Source organism: Protopterus annectens, chromosome 2.part1 (genome assembly GCF_019279795.1).
Source record: "Protopterus annectens isolate FY-2018-M chromosome 2.part1, PAN1.0, whole genome shotgun sequence".
NCBI lineage: Eukaryota > Metazoa > Chordata > Ceratodontiformes > Protopteridae > Protopterus > Protopterus annectens.
The window spans coordinates 1,898,348,516-1,898,369,093 of NC_056729.1; positions in this window are offsets into that span (position 1 = coordinate 1,898,348,516).

Sequence of the window (20,578 nt, forward strand, 5' to 3'; positions counted from 1 at the left end):
TCTATGTACATATACTGTATGGGGCACATGTGATTATCTGTGGACTTTGCAACATTATGACACTGACACCTCACATCTGCATTTAATGCAGTACTCCACTTCACAAATATATGTTATTTAGTAGGTTATACAACTAAAATATTGATCATAATGTGATGTGACATGGAAAAGGGAATGTGTTGCAGTGGGACTCAAACCGGGAATGCCTGCTCCTAAGGTGAATGCTCTGCCCACTACACCATTGCCATACTGCTCCTGTTGCATATATCTTCCTTGTTATCCTCTTCCGACATTTAAGCTGCATTAACTGTAACTAAGCGATGGGCACATCCGCGCACCTATGGCTAGTTTTAATCAGATTAATAATAAAAAAAAATTGGTTTGTTTATTTGGTGTGTATTTAATATTGCTGTTGTACACATGGGGGGATGTTGCTGGGGGTATGTGGGACACCTATGAGCTGTCCTGCTCATTCATTTGGCCTTTCTGCTTTTCTCCATTGCGGGGGCATGTATATTCTGAAAGCTCTGCTCTCAGACATGCCCCCTGCATTCTTACATGCTCTGTGTAAGATTAGGGGCTCAGGCAAAGTGCCTTCATCAATATGCATGGAGCACTGCCGTCCTGCCCCTAAATGGCTGCTTCCGCGCAGGACTAAGCTAGTCCTGTAAGGAAGATTAGTAAATCCGGGGGCCGGTCTCCAACAGATGACTTTATTCCTTCAAGGGCCCTTTCCTGAAGGAATCTCATTGATCCCTTTAAAACTTGTGACTGTAATTATTCTTCCTTCCACTGGTCATGTCCCACCTCAGGGATACTATATGTCTCTTTTGTTCACTCTGTCCTTGGTCAAAATAAGTCACAGGTTCTCAACTCACCAAGCGAGTTGATTTCCATAAAGGCAGAAACTCTAAAGGGTCATTTAGAATTGGTAGGATTAGCTTGTCCTGGTGGAAGTAAAAATTTCCATCAAAAACTTGATCATTCCTAAAAGTGACATTATTTTTGTACCTATTAGCCCCTTTGGAAAGTGGGTACACAAGTTTAGCCTGATAATCACTGATTTCTCCTTTTTAACTCTAATAAATTCACAATGTTTATCAATTAAACAGATTTATACATATAATAATAATCAAACAATAAATCCTTTTTGATATGCCTATCTAAATCCTGGATTTCCTAATATGTTTATCAATACGTTCTTTATTGCCCTTGACCAATAAGGTCATAAGTTCAATTCCATGTCAATCAAACATCTGAATCAAGTCTTGTTGAAAGTGTGAGATTTCAATAACCTAATTAGAGAAGTTATATATCCTTAGTCCTCTTGGCACAGATCACACCTCTGTACAAAAGTTTAGAAAGCATTATCAAGTTGTAAACTATGCAGTTTACTCAATTTTCTTTCAAGCAATTTGATACTATCACTCAAACAACTGCCACTAGGTGAACATCCTCCATTAAAACAATTAGTTTTAAATTAGAATTCTAGCTCCACCAAATTCTTCATCTCCATTGAATGTAAAACCTGTGTTTCTCAAAGATGAAAACCAGAAGTGTGGGTAGTGACTTCCTTTAACTGCTGAGTGAGGAGCTCAACCAAACTTGTTAGCTCACCAACCAAGGTAGAGCACTGCGTGTTAATAGGTTCATTGTTTGAGGCCTTATTCACATCACAGGTGACAGTAAAACGTTCCAGTGAAGCACTCCTTTCAGACATAACTCTTGCTGGTCAAAAAGTACAAATAACACTCAAAAACTCATAATTTGCTTTTGTGTTTTTTAACTCTCCTTTCACATTTTTTTCATTTCTCTCATTATATTAATAGTCTCCTTTACTGTTTTCCTGAAATAGGCAGATTCTCCTTCCCTTTTTCCTTGTAAATAATGGGCCAGATTCCAAAAGAGTCACTCTCAAGTCTGCCCTGATTCCAAAAAGACCTGCTGCCATTGTAAGTATCTTACGTCAGTGTAAGGTCTATCTATAATCAAGCTTACTACAAGGAGCCAGACTCCGAAACACCTGCACTTAGTCTAAGTGGTGACTTACACTTGAGAGCAAGTATTTTGGAATCAGGGCCAAAGTCTCTGCCTAAACAGTTATACTTTATTTTTCCTTTATTTATTTTACATATTTCTATTTCATAGCTTCACAGGTTCGTAGGTGTTTACTAGGATAACAACCAGAAGAGTATTTATAAGTATAGCTATGCATCCCAAATTTCTGACAAGTTCTGGCACAATTGATAAAAGTAATCAAGGGGTTGGGAGATGAAATATTTACAGGCAGAGGCCTGCATGCACAAGCTGTTTGTGTCCATTAGAGACATATGTGCCAAACAAGGGATGGATTTCCTGTTCCCCATCCAACTGTCCAAGTTATATTTGAATTGGGTTAGGGTGGAACTCTTCTTCACATGGATGGTGAGCCTGTTCAAGAGATAGGGTAGTCTCTGGGATACATACCTGTCTCTCCACCAGGTCCGATTTATACCACAGGCGAGGTTTAAGACTTTAGAATTAGTAAGTCTGGTGCTGTTTGTTTTGCAGATATGCAGGAGGTCCTTCAGAGTGGAATCTGACAATGCCCTGTATGCCAGGCATAGATCTACTCTCAATGACCTGTAGGAGATAGAATACAGGGGTGGGGTCTTGAAGTGGTCTGCACAGGATATGTTACTTTCACTCTGTATTCTTTTAATGAGAAACCTCTGTGGATGTTCCGGTTGTTGAATATTCCTGGTTAGGTACATACCAAAGGGGATACTGCACTCAATGACTGGTCTGATGAACATCAAATACAGTGGAACAATGAATTTTGGACCTAGCTGCCATACCTTTGTTAATAAGTTATGCAGCATAGAATGATTTCCTCTCTTCTATAGACACATGATGGTCAAAGGCTAGATTGCTATCAATGTGTGTCCCTAAGTCCCACACTACTGGATCAACGCTAAGGGATGTGTTGTTAATATGATAGTTCCAAGGGGTAGGATGACTTCCAAAGCATACTTTGTCAATATGATAGTTCCAAGGTGTGGGATAACTTCTGAAGGATACTATTTGGCATTTCTTGACATTTAGCTTTAGCCCATGGCTCTGACACCGGTTGTTTGTCTGTCAGCCCTTCCTGGAGAACATTTGTGTTGGTGTGGGATAAATTACAGCTCCTAATTTACAATCATCTGCAAATTTAGTCAGCCAGAGGTCACTGACTTTGGTCTTGACTTCAGAGAAGAAATTGTCAAAAATGACTGGTCACAGGATCGATCCCTGATGGACTATTTGTAGAGGTAGACTCCCCAGTTCTACCTTCCTGGGTCCTGTCTGTGAGCCAGTTGGCTATCCACCAAGTGACATAAGGGTTTGTACCTAACCTCTTGAGTTTGTCAATAATGCCCAAGTGGGGTATTGCATCAAATGCGTTGCCCAGGCTAAAGTACGCAGTGTGAACCATTTTGGCTTCATTCATTGCTTTGGTGACCTTCTCAAAGAAATCCACCATATTGAGTAGTCATGACCTGCCCTTGATGAAACAAAACTGGGCTGGGTCCAGTGTCGATATCATAACTCTCTCTTGTATTATGTTTTAAATTATCTAATACATTTCTGCATATTTTCCAACACGACACTTTCTATTCTTTTTTATAACATCCTGTCATTGAGAATACACTTTTTATGCTTTTTAAATTCAATGCAGCCTGCAGACCCTTTTTTATACTAGTCCTTCCTGGTTATATGATGCTTCCGTAACTGCAGAGCTTCACACTCTCCAATCTCATTATTCTTTTATTGCTATTTTAATATACTCCCTTTCATCTGTCACGTCCATCCATATTGCTAAATGTTCTGACAAATCTATCCCAATTGTACCACCATCTGCTACCCCCATGGCTTCATATACTACAAAATAATCTAGTTGAGATCCAAGTGCCCTCTTCTATAATTTCATTGAATTTTGTTCCACAAGCTAATTTATCACATTTTACCATTCCCAGTATTTTTTTACATCTTTCCCTTTCTTTTTTACATTTTGCCCTTACATCACAGCTAATGTCGCCTGCAATTATAACTTTTATGTTAAACGCAACATAATCTAATATATGATGAAACCGATTCTCTTTCCTTACTATTATATATGTATATAATGCTATAATTCTATAAACATGTTCTCTCCACCTCACATCCACAACAGTTAGCCTTCCCATCCTTAGCAGCAGCACATCTGGTATTTTCACTGTTTTTATACAATAAAGCCAATCCAACATTCACTTCTTAAGTTTCATACTGCATTTCCAATCAACAATTTTTCTGTTTGCAGTCTTTCTTAATTTGCCAGGAATCTTACATCCCCTAACAAAATAACATCTACATCACATTTAGCATACCATTATAGTATCCCTATGTTTCTTGCAATGTTAATAATATTGTTCATATTTACTGAAAGTACTCCAGAATTGTCAATGTTCTTCTTTATAAGTTTAGGAGAAATACATATTATATATTCTGTGTCTAGTTCATCCTCTCCTTCAGAGTTCTGCTGTCCATCCTCTTGTATGTTTTCTTCCTTCTCCGTTCTTTTTCATTATTTATTGTTTGCTCTTGATAAGCCATCCAAAAGTGACCATTTTTTACACAGCCTCCATTCAGCCAGACACCTTCTTGCTGTATGTCCCCCCCCACACACACACACAGATTGCATTGTACCTTGTTACAACCATTACTAAAAACAGAAAAGTCCTAGTAAAAGAAATATAATTTAGGCTGGCCAGCATATTCATATTTTAAAACAGCTTCCAACCTCTAACCGCCATTCCATAAGTTTCTCTCATCTCCATCTTTCACAATAATATCACAGTTACATAGAAGTCCTGCATGCACTTGTTTAACATTATCTGCTTCCAGTTCATTGGTTCTAAACTGCAAAGTAATATATTTTTTTACATTTATGTTTCTACCAAAAACAAATAATTGTTCCACAGATAAATGTCCTTTTTTATTACACAGGTGTAGAAATTTCATTGACAGTCCCTCAGTTTCAAATGTTACTTCACAAAGGCCTGAGTCCCAATATAAAGACTGAATTTCTAGTTTTCTTGTTTTCACTCTTACTGCAGTGAATATTTTCCCTTTGAGTTTATGTAAAAATAATCCCAGATCCTCAAAATCAGATTTCTCATTGACTAGAAATTAAAAAAAAATATTAGTTACAATCTCATCTCTGGACATCTCTTCCCACATGCATTTTCTCTCCTCTTTCCCCCTCCATATTTTTCTTCTTCCACAGTTTCTCCTTCACCTAGCTCACCTTCCTCCCTTGCTGTTCTTACTTATGTATGTTTTCTTTCCTCTGACCTTCTTTTTCATTCTTTACAGTTTGGTCTTTACAATCCATCAAAACGTGTCCTTTTTTCAGAACTTGCATTCAGGCATACACCTTCTTGCCATATGTCAGTTCTCCCCACACTGGTTACATTGTACCTTGTCATGATCATTAAATAAATGAGAAAAGTCCCAACAAAAGAAACATGATTTAGGCTGTCTACTATATCTTAATTTAATGTCTCTCTATGACTAGCCACAAAAGTAACACTTGGCAAGTGTTTCACCATGTTATTTTCACATTTCAAAACAGCTTCCTACTTCATAATATTCACACAAACTCTGCACTCATTTTTTTAACATTGCCCTCTTCCAGTTCATCATTTCTAAACTGCAAAGCAACACCTTTTTTACTTTTAATTTACTACCAGAAAACAAATAATTGTTCCAAGGATAAATGTCCTTTCTGTTACACAGTTCCAGAAATTTCATCACCAGTCCCACAGTTTCAAATTTCTTGAGATTTTAAAATCGAGATCAGTTACTAAATTGTCCGATACATTATATCTCTGTACTACAGTGCCATTTTTATTCTTATTTTTACAGCTGGCATTTTCTTCTTTTTTAAAATTGTTTCAGTTGCAGTTTATTGCTGCTGTTCTTTTTTTGTCTGCTGTCACTGCTGCATATGTTTTAGTTACTGCTTTACCTGTAGCTACAAACCTAGACATCATCTCAGTTTCTCATTGCTTTCCATTACTGTCACTGCTCCCTAAGTTTTTACTGCTGCATTCTCTAATGTCACAGCACCCAGTTCTTTTTCCACATTAGTATCCTCAACACTTCTGAAAAATTATCTCACCCCATGAAACAGCAGAACTGTCACCAGGATTAATCTTCTTGATTATTTTTAACAGAACATCATCTACAAATACTCCTGATGCCAGTTCTGTTATCTGCACCACTTCAACAGAATCACTTATTTCTTCTCCATTGAGACAGCTAAATGTTGCTCATTTGTAACATCCACCACACAGGAATCTTTGCATTCAGAAGCTCCATATTGAAAAACAAATGACTAAATTCTCGTTTTTCCACCTCCACACTCTACATAGCTTTTCCTTTCCTCCTTGATGCTGCTGCTTCCATTAGAGCCTTTTCCTCCTGCTGTATGAGTCTGCTGGCACCGTCTATCAACTCCAAAGAGTGGACAAAGCTTCCTGATGCTCTGCCTAAATTTCCCCTGCTAGTATAAATACCACCTCAGGTCTCTCCTGAAAAGATTCTACTTAGGCTAATGGCAATAACTTGGTTAAAATAAAATAAAAACAATATATATCGAATATAACTTATTAGCTATTAAGAAATTTTATGGAAACAAAATAATTTAAACCAGTTCTGTGAAACAGAAGATATTAAATGATTTATAAATGAAAGGTGAAAAGAGATTGAATGCAGATATTCTATAAGTATATATGTAATGTTAAAAGACATAAATGAACAAGTTTAACGGAAAACAAATCACCAGCAACACATGGATGAATTCAGTAACTGTTTAATCTATTACTGAAAATTTGATTCCACCAATAAGGAAAGTCTTTATGTGTGAGAGCACAATATGGATACAAACTCTCCCTTCATGGAGTTGTACATTAATAACATTTACCTTAAAGCAGCAAAAGAGTTTAAAATATGATAAGGTCTGACTTTATTATTTTTTTTTATGAAGACATATTTCAGTTTTAAGTATTGTACAAAAGATTTTTATATCAATCATTTCAAATATATTAAAACTAAAAATGCCAACATTAATATATGAAGATCAAATTGTGTTTATAATAAAAAGACAGCCAGAGGATAATATTAAAATAATTTTAATATTCATAGACCTTACGCATTATAAAAAAAGTAAATTAACAATAATTGGTTTACATGTTGAAAAATAATTATACCCATTGAATTTGTTATAGGTATTAAAAGTATTTCAATGATATGGATTTCCTGAGTTTTCTATCAAGTTATTACATTTATTCTTTATATTTTATTACCATATGTTAAAAAATAGAATACGTTTCTCAAGGCATAGACGTAAATAGGGGTACAAACAAGGTTGCCCTATTTTCCCATTATTATTTGTGTTAACAATTGAACCATTGGCATACTTAACAATACTGCATGAATTGGTAAATAGATTTAAAGTTAATGAGTGTTATACATCAAAATTATTATTTGCAGATGATACTTTTTTAACCTTAGCTGATATTGATTGACATATCAATAGCCTATATGGATAAATTACTAAAGATATTTGAAAATATATCTGTGTTAAATTTAAGGAGAATGAAATAAATTCTATAACAATTAAACAAAATATAAATCATGCCTGGAAAGTGAAATGTAATTTTAATTGGAATTGTTGAAATTTGAAATACTTAGGTGTGATACTGTTCTTTGGTTTAAATATGATCACACAGTTTAACTTTGCTAATGTCATTAAGCATGTTAGGCAAATAAATGAAAAATGAAAACTATGTTCTTTACATCTGAAGATCAACTAAGGTTAATCAGAATATTTTTTATTATGAAATTATTGTTAATGCAAACAAAATCATTAACTTCAAAAACAAAGATTAACTATCTGAATAAAATATTGCTCTCTGCTCTTTGGCACCCTAATATATATATAGGATAGATTTTAAGCATTAAAAAAGAGCATGGGTCAGAACAGTAATATGATTGCTTGTCTTTTTTTATTTATTGTTGCAATTTTGTTTAAAATATAGATGAATTCTGTTCTGCAAAATTGAAAGCACCACATAAGGTTATGTATGAAGAAAATCATTTAAAATATAGAATCAAACAAGGATGTTATACATCATAAATTGTTATATATTTTTAAAAGTTATATATAAAACTTGATTGTATGCAAACAAAATTTAGATACATTAATTCAATATTGAAATATTTTACAAATTGCTATACAAAGAACATAGTATACAAATGTTATTTTATTTATTTTTTTATTTTTTTATTTTCACAGCATAAGTTCTTTTCAGGGTGGGACTGATAAAAAAAGTACAAAGGTTGATAAAATGTAGGAATGGCTACGAAAATATTTATTCCCCTGGATTTACTAAACCTCTGTGCAGGACTAGGTTAGTCCTGCAAGGAAGTGCCATTTAGGAGCAGGACGGCAGGGTGCCATGCATATTAATAAGGCGCGCTGCCCAAGCTCCTAGGCTTACACTGAGTGTGTATGAGTGCAGGGGGTGTGTCTGAGAGTAGAGCTCTCAGAATAAACACACCCCTGCTATGCAGAACAGCAGAAAGTGGTAATAAATGAGTGAGACTGCTCATAGGTGTCTGCATTTCCCCACCAACAGTCCCCTGTGTGTACAACAGCAACAGCACATAAAAATGAAATGAAGAAACCTTTTTATTTTTTTTTTTAAAATCCGAGTACATCTAATCATAGGTGCGTGGGTGTGCCCATTGCTTAGCTGTGGTTAAAGCAGCTTAAAAGGCTGAAGATAACAAGGAAGATATATGCAAATGAAACAGCACAGCAATAGTCTAGTGGGCAGAGCATTCGCCTAACACGCAGGCATTCCTGGTTCGAGTTCCACTGCAGCACAATCTATTTTACATGGCAAAGCAAGTTATAACCAATATTTTTGTTGCAAAACCCAGTAAATAACATACAGTTATGAATGGGAGTACTGCAGGAAATGCACATGTGAAGTGTCAGTGTCATAATGAATAAGGCACTAGTAAGCAGGTTTAAGCATAAGTAAGCAAGCATATGTAAGCACTAGTAAGCGTGTTTAAGTGCATTTGCACAGGGGTAAGCACTGCCTGCACAGATTAAGCAATTTAGAAGCTAACTGAGAGTAAGAAACTGTAACCGGAAGTTAGCATTGCGTAGCACCATGCAAACCCACTTACAACTGCTTTAAAGTGCCTTAATCACTCTGTATCCAATGGCCCATGTTCTGCCCAGCAAAAAAATAAACAGCTTCTGTAAGGCTCAAACCCAATACCTTATACACTATTGTCACATTAGTTAACCACTAAGCCATCATAGCAGTACATATGATGGAAGTTTCAACAAACAAATCTTCACCAAAGGAAAATCAAACTGAACATGTGAAATGAATCTATGTGCAGTGTAATGTATAACCTGCTACATAACATAAATATGTGAACTGGAGAACTGCAGTAAGGCCAGATATGAGGTGTTATTGCAGTAAAGTGTTGAAGTCCCCAGGACCCCATACAAGTGTACGTAAACATAAATCCCGGATACGAGACACAGATATAACATGTAACGGATAATAAATCAATGCCAAAAGGAAATGATAATGCTAATTAAATATTAAGCAATGCTAAGCATTGCACAGCTCAGCTCACTTAGTGTAAGCAATGTGTAGGCTGGCTAACTCAATCTGCCCAGTGGTATACACCTTTAAGCAATGCCAATATTAGGTAAGCAGGTGTGCCCATAGCTTAGCCTTTTCAAAACCGTCCAATCACAGTAAAGTGTGGGAAATCAGGTGTATTTAAACCCCACAGGCATGAATACTTTCCATAACTGGTTGCAGCTTCCTTCTGTAGGCAGAATGGCTGGAGTAGGGGAAGGCACTCAATTTAGAGCACAGCGCTCTGGCACCCAGGAGTCCAGATTCATGGTATGGTTCCTGGTAAAACATCATGAGCAGAGACTACGGCAGGGCCAGTACCAGGGCTCCCAGTATAAAGTGGAGGCCTGGGACGTTCTTGCCCATGACCTCACCAGTGCCACTGGCATCCCCCAGACTGGTGAGCAGGTCAGGCATCACCATGCTGACCTGAAGCAGTGGAGGGGTGATTTCTTGAAACAGTGGATCCAGGAATCAAGGCAGATGGCTGATGTCCCAGCACTGAGTAAGTACTCATTCTACTACATAGATAATGATTGCCTAGCTTGTGTATACTATAGATAGGTAATGGCTAAATATCACTGTATTTCTCTGACAGCTGCAGATGAGTGGGCTGCAAACCAGCAAGCCCATGCTGCTAGGCTGCAAAGGCTGTGTCGCGAGGCAGGTTAGTAATAATCTTGCATGTACTGTCATAACAAATAAATATAACAGATCTAGAAAGTGTTGTACCAGTAGAAAAATGTATTGTTTATGGGACGTACTGAATAAACCAGACAATATGGCAGGAAGACTGTCATATATGCTGTGTGGAAATAAAGGTGTAATATCTTGTGAATAAAAGTATAACCTCTGCAGTGCTTGCATACATTCTGCTTTCATATGCTGTAGTGTTGCATTCTATAAATAGTACTGTTGTAATATGCAGCATTACCCACACTGTTGAACGCAGATAAAATGTGTAGGAGGTTCAGTATAACAATGTTGGAAGTCCCAAGAGGTCAGTCATATTGTACAACTGAGGGAGACTTAGACAGAAAACATTGGAATGCTTCACATCAATTCCTTGATAGCACAGTGTTTATGATGTCATCTGTAATATTTTTACCACACACAGCAGGGGTTTGAATCCTGGGAGTGGTAGTAAGGTGTATGGATAATCATACCCCTCAACCGTACAGAATATGTGATAATGTTCAGATAAAAAGCTGTATGCATAATTAGGCCCAACAACTGTACAGACTATGCTAGAATGTTCAGATAGTAAACTGTAAGCATAATCATAACCATCAACTGTACAGACTGTGGCATAATGTTCTGGTAGTAAGCTGTATGCATAGTCATACCCCTCAACTGTTCTGATCCGTCCAGCATATCCAGATAACAGGCCCAAATCTGCTGTCCGGTAACCTGTTCCCCAGACAAATTAGTGTGATGATCCAAGAAATGTAAGCAGCTTTTAATGACATATAACTGATAGTCAGACCTGAACATAGTCAGAGAATGTATATGAATACAAACCTGTCATTGTAGCATCTCACCCAAAGTGTATGACAGCTATTCTCAAAATATGTCACATTAACACCTGTATCCTGTCAAGCCTTAACCAAAGTGTGTTCAATAACAGATTGTTAGGTATGTGTATAATGTCAACATGGAATCTGGGAGTATGTGAAGAATTTGTCAGGTAGTGTTAACAGTGATTTTCTCAGCAGTTCTACCGGGTATGAGGTGTAGACTATTCATAAGACACAATCCACATAGATACTAACCTAAAAACATACCACTGTACAAAGTAAGGAAAGTGGGTAGTGTAATAATACATATAAGGGACAGATCACTGCAGTGACTAAGAATGCTGTGAAAACTACAGGGGTATATTAGTTGTTAAGTGAACTCTCTCTCTCACCCTCACCATATGTGCTACAATAATCTAATTACACACCTCAATGGGTACGTGTACACTCCAAACTTTTGTTGGGACATATGTCCTATTGGTTTATAAATATTCAAATTTGGTTCTATGCATGTGCCATGTTAAAATACTCCCATATCCGTGGCCTGCTGCCATCACGGAAACCTGCATGCTGTTGTAATGGCCACTGTTGTCCTATATATGCACATGTTCTGCTCACTCTGCAACTGTTGTAAATCTAGTGTCTTGGGTTAATGGGAATACCTATGCATGCTGTTATAACTAATCCTGAATGCTGTTGACTATTACTAACTGATATCTTCCTTAAAACAGCAACACTATAGCACGTATGGGAAGGCCGGTCCCAGCGAACCCACCTGTCCCACCTCAGCTGGACACGGCAATGGGCACCAGCACATTTGGGGCCCAGCCCGAGACCTCCTCCTCTATTGGCCCTGCACCACCTTCAGGTGGAACCACCACAGGGGATGGGGCTCGCCCCCCCACAGAAGCAGGGGCGGAGAGGTATCTCTTACACGCTGTCAGGTCCAGGACGTGGTGCATAGGGAGCTCACCATGGAGTTTCAAAAGCAGCTATGACAGCTTGCGGGCCACATGGCATAATTTGAGGGTGAGTCTGCCCCTCCTACCCAGCCCCCAGCACAGCCACCTTTGGGGCCGTGAAGGTTCAGTGGTGACTGCCCATGGGTGGGGACCTCAGTCCCACTATTTCCATTTTGGGGCTCATGGGCTTGCGACTTCCAAACACCCCTCCATGTCCAATGTGTTTACCCCCCCACATGTGTCATATACTGCCCCTGTATGCATCTTGTTTGTCTTGTCAGTTAACCTACCCAACATACCTCCTGAAATATACCTACCATCCCTCCCCAACATCCCACTGTCACCTGAAAAAAAAATAAAAGGGCAATCTGTTCCCACAAAAAAATCACGCCCCATACATAGCTGTCAATTTTGCACACGTGTCCACTGGACCTTTGTAATCCAGTCTAAATGGCATCACAACTTATTATTGTTGTCCTCACTCCTCTGCCAGGGGTTTGACTGTCCAAATCTACTGCCAAATTCAGTGTATATGCACAGCTGTTACTGTAGAAGAAATGGGCAGCTATGGACCTTCCCTACACCCTTCCTGCACATCCCTTGCTATTTTCCCGACTGTCTTACCCTCTTTGTGCCCCTTTTATCACCACTTTACTATCAACCCTTTTTCTTTTCTTTTAAAGAAATTAGCATGGGGGTAAGCGAGAGTAAGCACTTTTAAGCAGCAGTAAGCGGGTTTAAGCCTGTTTGCGCTGGAGTAAGCAATGCCTACACAGATTAAGCAATTTAGAAGCTAAAAGAGTATAAAAAACTAATTGGAAGTTAGCAGTGTTTAGCTCCGTGCAAACTCGCGGAAACCCATTTACAACTGCTTTAAAGTGGCTTAATCACTCTGTATCCAACGGCCTGTGTTCTGCCCAGCAACAAAGCAAGCAGCCTCTGCAAGGTTTGATCCCAGAACCCTGCACACCATACACAAAGTGATTTACAACTTAGCCATGCAAGATATACGTAAATCTGATGTTTTCAGAAACACAACATCTAGCCCAGTCATGCAACAGTAGAGAGAATTTATACCAACATCTAGATGTATGTGTGTATGTATGTAAATGTATTACTATCTAAAGAGATACAACATATATTTATCTATATATATATATATATATATATATATATATATATATATATATACATGCTTAGAAATATATATATATATATATATATATATATATATATATATATATATATATATATATACATACAAATATGGTTACATGTTGAAAGATTGAATGGTTGAAATATCGAACTGCATATGTTCGAGACCATATGGTCGATATTTCAATAGATTGATCTTTTAACATGGCTAAAACAAAAAAAAGAAATTAAGTAGAAGACTGTAATGCAGGGGGGCAAGCCCCCATGCACCCCATACCCCCCTACTTAAATATACCAACTCCGAGATTGCGCTACACTGAGAATACAGCACGGAATGGGAAGTTTTCCTATTCCCTGCTGTAGCGAGATCTCAGAGTTGGTATATTTAAGTAGGGGGGTGGAGGGAGCAGGGGGTCTTGCCCCCCTGCATTACAGTCTTCTACTTATCTTCCTTTTTTTTTTTTTTTGTTTTAGTCATGTTAAAAGATCATTCTTTTGAAATATCGACCATATGGTCTCAACCATATGCATTTCGATATTTCAACCGTTCAATCTTTCAACATGTAACCATAAATAGATATGAACATATATACATGCAAATGCCTACATCTACATATATATATATATATATATATATATATATATATATATATATATATATATATATATATATAGATAGATATATAGATATATATATATATGTCAACATCTATATGTCTACATATACACAGCAAGTTACATATATGTATGCAGGTATATATCTCTGTAGATATATATGGACTTAGTTATAAATATGTAAGCAAATATATATACCTATATAGGTATATAGGGCCATACATCTGTAGATAGCAATGATAGATTAACAGAAACATATATGTCCACATGCACCATTAATGGGGTTGAGAGGCCCCAAACAATATATGTCTTGTACGAATTGCCATTCCCCCAGCCCCACAGCCAAATACGTCCGCCCTGCAATACACTACCAAGTGTTGCAGATCCCATAACCAGGACCTGATACGACATGGGCATATGATGTTAACAGTACTACATCCCACTTGTATGATCTCAGGCTGGTATTCATAACATATCATGCAGTCCAGTCTGGCTCACATAAGATATGTAAAATGTGGAAGCTATCAACATCCCCAGGATACATATACACAGTCACATATATGCAGATACAGATATCTATATATATAAATATATGTATATATATATATATATATATATATATATATATATATATATATAGATATATATATAGATATATATATATATTTGCAGTTTGATTACCGGGGAAGTCCACTGGGCTAAATTGACCCATTTTCAGTGGAGGCCTGGGGAGAAAAGCTCCAAGATACATTATACAATTTAGATACAACTGAAAATTAATATTAAAGATAATATTATGTAGAATAGTTTCTCATAAATGCATTTAGTATCATGCATAGTTAACAAATTCATTAAGCTTGAAGGTAGGGATCATACAGTTTCATTTAAGGAAAGCAGATATGTGTTAGGTGTGGAAACAGTTTACATACAAACCTTTTAAGAAAATGTAAATACGCTTTACATACACACATCAACAGTAGAATGCTATTTACAATATTTACAAGGTTCGGCTGTGTGAGGGTAGCTGTAGGAGTTGTTGAGAGCTTAGATAGAAGCTATAGAAACTGTTGAGAGCTTAGATAGGCTCATAGGAAGATAACTATAAGAGTTGTAGAGCTTGGGAACCAGAGTGAGAACCCCCTTGGATTAGTTTGGGTGAAGGCAGGTACATTTCCATTTACTGGACAGGTGTTTAAATAGTTGGGTTTTGAAGTTTTCTGAGTTTGGACTGGTTCTTAAGTGTGGAGGGAAGGGAATTCTATGTTTTGCCTAGTGAGAAAGATAGGAGAAGTTGGCCAGCAGGACGTTTAGGTTTATGGATAGTAATTAAGTTTTGATTTTCAGATCTGAGAGCTTGGGTGTATAAGGGGGAAGGATGTTAGTTAGAGTGGGACATTTTGTTGGGTGAAATATGAGTCTATATGTTGTAGTGAGTTGGAGATAGTCTAGGTAGTTTGGGAGTTCAAGCAAATTCAGGGATTGTATGGTTAGGCAGTGATGGGTGGTATTTCTAGATTTAGAGGCTATTTTAGAGGATTTTGTTGTAGCAGTTTTCTAGTTTAGGGGTGATAGAGGATGACAGCTTGGTTAGGAGAGGGGCTCCATATAATAAGGAAAGAAGAAGATAAGTTGATGCCAGCGTTTGCCTGGTAGAGTTGGAGAGAAAGTGATTATTCCTATACAGCATACCTAGCTTTTGGTGGGTTTTCTAAAATTTTGTTGAATATGAATATCAAACCTGAGGTGTTCATCTACAGTAATGCCAAGTAGTTTGGCAGAGGGGACTACTTCTATAGTTGAGTTGGTTTGACTATAGATTTGAAGTTGTTTTTATCATAGGAGATGGTTTTTGTGGGAGTGAATAGTAGAATCTTTGATTTATTTGCATTGAGAGAGAGGTGGTTTTGGTGCATCCAGTTTTCAGTTGTTGAAAAGGCAGTTTGGGTTTTAGTCAGCAATTCAGAGAGGTTTGAGGCAGAGCAGACTAAGGTTGAATTGTCTGCGTATTGAATGAGTTTTAGCATCAGGAATGGCAGCATGAAAGTTATTGATGAAGATGTTAAAAAGCATTGGCCCAAGGATGGATCCCTGTGGTACGCCAGTTGGGGTAGGTAGGAGGGAAGAGATGGAATTCTTCCATTTGACTGCCTGTGATCTGTCAGATAGCTGGAGAACCAGGATAAAGCATTATGTGAGAGATTAAGGTTTGAGAGATGATAGAGAAGGTGCTTGTGGGAAACAGTATCAAAGGCTTTAGACAGATCGAGTAAAACAGTATAAACTAAGTGGCCTGAATCTTGGGCTTGATTGACAGTTTCTAGGAAAGAGAGTAGAGCAATTATTGTGCTATGGCCTGGACAGAAGCCATGCTGGGCAGGAGTGAGAAGATTGTTTTGGGTCAAGAAAGGCATAAGTTGGAGCTGGATGCATTATTCTAGGATTTTGGAGATTGGTGAGAGCAAAGCAATGGGGTGAAAGTTTGAGATGCTGGTATTTTTGCCTCCTTTATGAAGAGGAAGAATATAAGCTGAGAACCAGACTTTGGGGATGTATGATTCTTTTATGGATCGGTTGATAATGATGCTGATTGGGAGAGCAATGCCATCAGCAGAACATTGTAGGAAGGAAGAAGGAATATTTTCGGGAGCATTAGAGCAAGGTTTAAGTTTGGACAAAAGTTTTTTTATAAAGTTAGTAGAGATGGGTTTGAGTTCAAACAGATGAGGTGATTTAAAGGGGGAGAGTGTAGAGCAGTTGGGTTATTATTGGGAAATGTTTTGGTGAGGGTAGCAATAGTGTCTATGAAAAATTAGTTAAATTCATTGCCTAGTTCGAGGTCAGATTTACTTGGGTCAGGACAGGGATTATTCTTGGAGCCTGGATTGAGGAGTGAGTTTATTGAGTTCCAGAATTTTTTGAGGTTTTTATTGTTATTGGACTGAAGTTTGATATAGTAGGATTTTTTGTCTTTGGTGATTAGTCATTTTGCATGGTTGCAGAGCTGTTTATATTGGAGCAAGGTATTGGCCAGTTTATTGTTTTGGTAAAGCTTCCATAGTTTGTCTCTGTGGTGCATAATCTGTTTTGTCTCTTTGGATAGCCAAGGAGCAGTTTTAGTTTTTATCCTTTTGTTTCTTAGTGGGGCTAGTGAGTTTAAAGTATCAAGGAAGACATAGTTGAAGTATTTTATAGCCTTGTCAAGAGGAAGGATGTTTAGAATTTGCCAGTTCATTTGTTTGAAAGTATTTGAGAAAGTAGTTGGGTTGAAGCTACTGAGGTTACGAGTTTGAATGTATTGATGCTGGTGTGGGGAGGAACTAGTTGAGCGATGCATGAAGGCTGAGAGATGGTCGCTAAAGGTATCAGGAATTGTGCCAGAATTGGTTATTATATTTAGATCTGAGACTAGGATCCAATCTATAGTGGATTCGGGAGGGTTTATTTTGTTAGGTCAAGTGATGGAGAGGATTATTTGAGTGAAGTTGTAGAGGTAAATGGATAGGGAGGGAGAGGGGCAATTGATTTTATTCCAGTCAATATTCACATCACCAAGGATATAAGTTTCATAGTTAATTTCAGTAGAGGCTCATAGCAGAATATTTTCGAGTGTAGAGATATTGTTACCAGGTGAGATATATAAGGCAATGATGCAGATATTTTTATATTTATTTAGTTTTAGAATTCCAGCAGTTAGTTCAGTGTTCTGGAATTGAGGAATTGGAATTTGGAGGGGAATTAAGGTAAGAAGGTTAGAGTAAACTAGGTCAGTGTCTCCACCTTTTTTATTTAGTCGGTCATTTCGGAGACAATGAAATCCTGGGGGCAGAATCTCAGAATCAGAGATAAAGGGCTTGAGACATGTTTCGGAGATGGCTGAGATATCTGGTTGGTTATGGCTTAACCAAGTTTGAAATTGCTGTACTCTGTTGTTTAGACTTTGTGCATCAATTGTAAAAATCATTAGGGTGTTGAGATAGGAGGAAGAGGAAAAGGGATGAGTGTTGTTAATAAAGGATGTAAGACCGGGGTTAGGATGGATATCACCAGCTTGGACTAGGTTGCTGAAGGAGATATCCTTTAGCCATATTGGTCTGCCAGGCTTGAATTTTGGTAGATTGTAGACTGGAGCATGTGGCAGTATCTTGACTTTAGAGGAGAAGAATTTAGAGTGGAATAGGTGCAGAGTATTGGGTTGAATGAGAGAAGAGGAGATAGAGTGGAAATGGGAGTAAGAGTGAGGGAGAAGGTGGGTTTGTATGGTAGTTGTCTTTGTAGGTGTTATTTGACAAGCATGGGTGGAATATGAGGCAGCATAGTATAAGGGAAGAAGGAACAGAAAGAGAAGGCTGGGGGACTGGAGGGTGTGACAACTTGAGGAGAGCATGTTGGAGCAAAGAGAGAGTGGTATGAGTAGTTAGGAAAATAGAGAAGGCTATGAAGAAGAAAGGGTTTAAAAATGATGGAGGTATTCTAGTGATTTAAGGAAAGAGGAGGGGACTATAATTATTGGGTGGAGTACATATTACAGAGTTTAAGAAGGATGGCTATAGGTGGGAGGAGTAATGAGGGGGGAGCTGGTATTGAGTAATTAGGCTGAGAGGGTTGGTTATGATAGGAATAAAGCTAGGAGTATTGGGGCGGGTGGAAATTTGGGGGCAGGGTAGGGGAGTGGCATGAGCCTGTAGGGCGAACGGAGCAGGAACAAACACTAGAGGTGAGCATGGCAGAAAAAGTATGAGCAAAGAGCAGTTTAAAGGCTGTAGTTGGAAGGTATGAGCTAAATATTTCCAGCCAGAAAATGAAGGCTGCCTTTACAGAGGGTGGTTTAGCAGGGGGGAGAAGATATTTACAGTCTGAGGATATTAACTCACAACCAATTGTTTGTGAAAAAAATAAAACTTGCTGGGATTATAAAGAATATCTAGGATTTATATTGGTAGATGCTGCCACCTAATGGTAGATGGAGATAGCAAACAGCAGGGATAGTTGGACCAGTTTTAGGTTTAAATATATTCTAGGGTAGTGATAACAGGAGGGGGAGAGGGTAAACGGTCTGCGGTAGGCTGCTAGAACGCACATACTTGAGGCCAGACTAACTCTGTAGATAGTACATAAAGTCTACATTCAATTAGTGTTAAGCAATATACATTAACACAATCTTGTTGGGGGGTCTTCTCAGTAGTATTTTTCTAAGTACCAGGCAAGCTGGCCAATTCAGGGTGTCTTCAGGTGATGGCCAGAGGTGTTCCTTTTGCGTTTAAAGCAGGGCGGGAGCACCCAGGATGGATTACTGTAGAGGAGAGGGAGACAACACTGAGTTAGTTAATATTGCAGATGTAGAGGGGAAAGGTGAAGGTAAGGATGTTTAGAGAAGAAGGGAGGGTGTAACAAAGCACAGTAGTAGAGAGAAGCTATGGTTAGATGAGCAAGTATGTAGAGGAAGATTAGGTTTAGGGGATTAACAATGGAAAGCAGCAGACATTATGCTATGAACAATACAAGTTAGGCAATATAGGCTCCATTAAATAGAATAAAACATTCATTCAGCAGTTCAGCATGCTATCAGTGACCCTAGTCTGTTTGAGAAGACAAGGTTATACAACAGTAGAGCCAAATATAAGCAGCAGAAAGCAAGGGATAAATGATAAAGTAATAGTATAAAATCTCTAAACAGTGCAATATATAGTGCTCAACAGACTAACACAGTAATCTATGATATGTTCATGCTGTGCAATAACTTGTGATGAACAGTTTTCAAAACAGTTTTCAGAACAGCATAAAGCCATGTGGTGACCTTATAGAGACAAACAGTAAAGAAAAATAGCTGCGAAGCCAGTTATTAAGCTAAAGGCTCTAGTAGGACCATTGATCCACCTTAAAAGAGAAATAAAGGCCTTCAACGATATACGTTCATTGGAATCCTTTTAACAGGACATCTGGAGAGCAGACTAGGCCAGCAAAGTGCAACAGTCACTAGAGTCTGTATACTCAGACTAAAGTAATGCAACTGGCGACAACATAAAAAGAGACCCACTCATCCCAAAAAGCAACTTACAGCTGCTAAGCCAGTAATTAACCTAAGCAAAGGACAAATGACAAAGTACAAAGTAAGCAGTCAAACAGTACAGTATATAGGGGAAAACGGTCCCCAAAACCATGTAGAAGCTGTGTGGAGCCCTTATAGTTACAAATGGAAAGAAAAATGGCAGCTAAACTTGCTTTTAAGCAGAAGGCTTGAAGGGGGATTGTTATTCCACCTTAAGAGGCCATCCAGCATTCAGCGATGCACTTTGGTTGGCGTCCTTTTAACAGGACATCATTACACCAGGTTTCTGGTCGTGACAAACCAGCAGTATTCATTCAAGCCCCTTTTACCCATACTAAATTAATGCAGCATTAGTCAGTGTAGGAAAGAGGCCCACTCATCCCAAAAGCAGCTTGCAGAGGTCAGAAACACATGTAGGTCACAGATAAATGAAGCCGTTAGCATGAGGCCAACAATAACCTTACAACACAGTTACAAACATTGCATTGTATATATATATATATATATATATATATATATATATATATATATATATATACGGAT